This window comes from Marmota marmota, unplaced genomic scaffold (assembly GCF_001458135.2).
Source record: "Marmota marmota marmota unplaced genomic scaffold, marMar, whole genome shotgun sequence".
Taxonomy (NCBI): Eukaryota; Metazoa; Chordata; class Mammalia; order Rodentia; family Sciuridae; genus Marmota; species Marmota marmota.
In genome coordinates this window covers 39,192,611-39,196,562 of record NW_025999932.1, presented here as the reverse complement: position 1 = coordinate 39,196,562, position 3,952 = coordinate 39,192,611, and the positions used below count along the sequence as shown (strand labels likewise).

The following is a 3,952-nucleotide window of genomic DNA, read 5'->3' as shown; positions in this document are numbered from 1 at the left end:
GCCATCGCAGGCGCTGGCCGCACTGAGGGCTGCAGTGCTTCTGAGAGTGCATGAAAATGCCAAGCCAGACTGGTTGCCACATCCAGAGTGGAGAACTGACACTGGGTGATGTTGACAGCAACAGGAAGCAAAGCAAGAAGGAGTGAATTCCTTCTCCTTCCTTCCTCTTCGTCTTCTCTAGTGAGCCACATGGAAAAACTATGGAATGCAGTTTACAGGATCTCAGCCCTGCATCCAAAAGCAGAGTAGGGAGGATAGGTTTGAGTGCCAATGGCCTAATCGTCAACATGCTATCTGAATAGAATTCAGTGAGACTTGACAACTGGGACATATAAATGCAAAAAGAGACTGTATGGGTACAACCCGGCAGGACAGAAGCTGTGAAGTCAGTTGAGAGCTTAGAGTTGGGTTAGGGGGGTTGATGAAGGAAGTAGAGACCACTGAAAGCCTCCTGCACCACATCAACATCACTGGAAGGCTCCCTTACAACCCCTTTGTGAAATCTAGTATCTTGAAATGGGTGAAAATTGCAGCAAATGAGTTTGACAAAGGTATCTGCCCTGCAAGTCACATAAAGGAACAGCTCTGTCACCTATTAAGACCAAGACCTTGCTAGGGCCTTGAAATTACTGCTCAAGGGTCTACTGTGGTTCTCGGCTGACTGCATCTTTTCTCCTATCTTTGGAACAGAGAACTGACTTTAATATTCTAGCTGCAATTAGAAGACCACATTAGAGACATGAGAATTTTGCTCTGGTTTTCCCAAATACAGGACTCTGGATACAGCATGTCTGCGAGGAACATCCCTTGGAACAAAATGTTCTGTCCTTGATGACCTGGAGTTCCTCACATTTATACCAGAAAATGAATCACGTATTCAAATGTCATCATCATTTTGTTTTCTCCTAAGCATATGCCCATTATGGATTTAATCATAGCTTTCCTCCTGAGCAGCAATGAAAGAGGAGTGAGGGAGGAATTCTACACCCTACTGTGATTGGAGTTAGATAGCTGTGTTTGGCTGTCAAACCTTTCCTTGTGGAAAAAGGTGACATGTTGTTCCAATCAGTATCTATTCCACTTTCCCTGTGTGTACACACACTCACACACACACATAGTATAACTCTCTTCTCTAAAAAGAGTAAGAAATAAAAGAATATTGTCAGAAAATATAAAAATGAAGACATAACAGCATCACAAAAAAATGCACATGCACTCAGCTGTTTATAAATGTCAGAGGCAAAGAAATAAAGTGGAACTCATAGCCTGCCTCATTCATTCACGTCAGAGTAGAATGAATCATAGCAACAGCCAGGGTGGTGACTCAAACCGTAATTTAAGAAGACCTTTGAGAAGAGCAAGGATGAAAGGAAGAGCCAGCAACTCTGTAAACCTGGTGAGTATCTATTCATGCAAAACTAGTGGGCCACAGTGTGGCCAAATTACTTCCTATCATAAGCCATCACTGGGTGTCTCTACAATTTGATATTATAGAAACCTTCCTCCTCACACTACAGATGAATAAGATAAGTTGATTAACCAGATTTTAGTCTCTTTAACCAATTCCTAAAGGAGATGCTGAGACCTCCTGGTTTGGAATTATAAATTTGGAGACATGACTAGTTAAGAGGAAGTCACATCCTAAAGACTGGTTATTGTTAGTAATCCTGAGGGGGTTAAAAAAAAGAAAGAAACAAAAATCAAATTTAACAGCAGCTAGTAGTTTCTGGAAAGAATATAGAAATACAAAACAGCAAAGTATATGTAAATCACTAAGAGCTCAAATCAAACTGATTAGTCCAGGTATCTTCAATCAATATGAAGAGATGCTTCAGCATTTCCAGGATCTAGCAGACTGTGGAGCAAACCAGAACCAGAAAATGAATGTTCCCAACCATTTGTCCCCTTTTCAAGACCTGGAAGGACACATTTTAGGTGGGTGGGGGAAACACATAAAGGCCATGCTCAAAGACAAATGCCTCTGGTTGTAGGTTTATTTCTAACTGAAGATGTTTCATGAGGAAACCCTTTAGGAGCAGGGGTTAGGGCTCTCTGCTTGGTCCCACAGAAAACAGGCAATCCCCTGGGAGAGAGAATGGGTTCATGAGTAGCAGCTGACAGCCACTCAGTAGAGCACATTTCATTGCTGCATCCTGGGCATTGAGGCTTGAAAGGGCATCCTTGAGCATTTGACCCAGACAGCTACTTCCTCTTCCTTGAAAATACCTTTTGTTCCCATGACATTAACAATTTCCCTAACACATGGCAGCTTTTGTCCAGTCTGCTGCCATCCTCCTCTTCCTATGGCCATGAAGGATGAACTTCTTCAGAGTCAGGTCTCAGGCCGGCTTTTCAATTTTCCTGGCCTCCTACTACCAGAGAAGTGATCTCCTCCTGTCCTGTGGCTTTAGACAGATCCCATAGGCCAACAATTCCAAATGTGTCTGAACTCAACTTCTATCCAACAAATTCACATTAATAACTAACAGATCTCTCATCTGTCTACAATGTTCCCATTTCCCTCCCAACATGTCCCTAGGATGCTTTTCCAGACTCAGTAAATGATCCTATGCTTGCTCAAGGTAGAGGCTGACAATCCGTCTGTTTCTCACTCCATGATCAATCTAGCAGTGAATTCTGCAAGCTATACAAATACATATCTCCAGCCCACCCATTCCTCCCATCTCCACTGCTCTCCCTCTCATCTTAGCATCACCACTGCCATGATGGCAGTGATCTTAAAATGATATCACTGTTTCCAGGCACAATGGCATGTGCCTGGAATCCCAGTGACTCTGGAGGTTTCAACAGGAGGATGGCAAGTTCAAGTTCAGCCTGGACATCTTAGTGAGATTCTGTCTTAAAATTTTAAAAAGGACTGTAGATGTAGCTCAGAGGGAAAGCACCCCAAGGTTCAATCCCTGTTATCTAATTTTTTTAAATGATGTAACTGCTTGTACTCCTATAACCCTATCGCCCCTGCTCTATACAGCTCTGCTTCAGTGATTGTTTAAAACATAAATCAAATGGCATCACTCATGCTTAACACTTGCCAATGACTATCACACTAAAAACTAAAATCAATTACTCCTCCTGTGGTTTACAAAGCTCTATGTAAAGCTCCCTTTCCAGCCTCTTCTCACATTTCTTCATTCTTGGAAATCACTACACTCTGGTCCCATGGTCTACTTTTCTTGCTCTAAAGCTCCAAGCTCATTCCCCCTCAGAGCCTTGGGCCATGTTTAACTTCTTTGCCCAGAACACCTTTCCCCCCAGTCACTGCACAGTCAGCTCCTTGTTTCCATTCTTGCCTCAGACTGAGTCACCTCATCCAAGACGACTTCCCCAACAAAACTGCTAAATCTTTTAGAGTCAACAAGACCCTATAAAAACAGAATCACAAGGCAGAGAGAAGCTTCTGAATACCTTGTTCCTAGGGAGGGGACATAAGGATCCCTGGTAAACCCAGAAAGCATCTGCTACACCTAGGCTAGAGTTCAGAGGATCTTCCTTATCTTGGGAAGTCTTCAGAAAGTGTCACAGTTGCAATGCCAGGATCTCTCTCAATAAAATTTCTGGAAAACCTGAAACCAGGTAGGTATTATGCTGGTATTGCTCAAGGGCAGACTTTGTAATGATTTGCATTACAAAGAAGTCCTCCTATGCAGGGTTGGAATGAAAATAAAAATAGGAGATACAGGCAGGAAGAATTACAAGAAGATTTTTTTTTTTAATGGGATTACAGAGGACCAGGATAAAGACAGCATAAAAGGTCTGACATGTTTATGTCCTGGTTTCTGGAGGAGTGGAAATGTACCAAAAGGAAGAGGAAGAAATTCAGAAAACAGGGAGGAAGCCCAGGAAGGAGAGAGAGAGAGAGAGAGAGAGAGAGAGAGAGAGAAGAAGAAGAAGAGAAGAGAGAGAGAGAGAGAGAGAGAGAGAGAGAGAGAGA

The 3,952-nt window shown here is 42.7% G+C and overlaps 1 pseudogene; it reads left to right on the top strand.

The window, feature by feature from the left end:
- Positions 1-421: 421 nt before the first annotated feature.
- LOC107140801 overlaps positions 422-3,952 on the top strand; it is a 19,700-nt pseudogene continuing 16,169 nt past the window's right edge.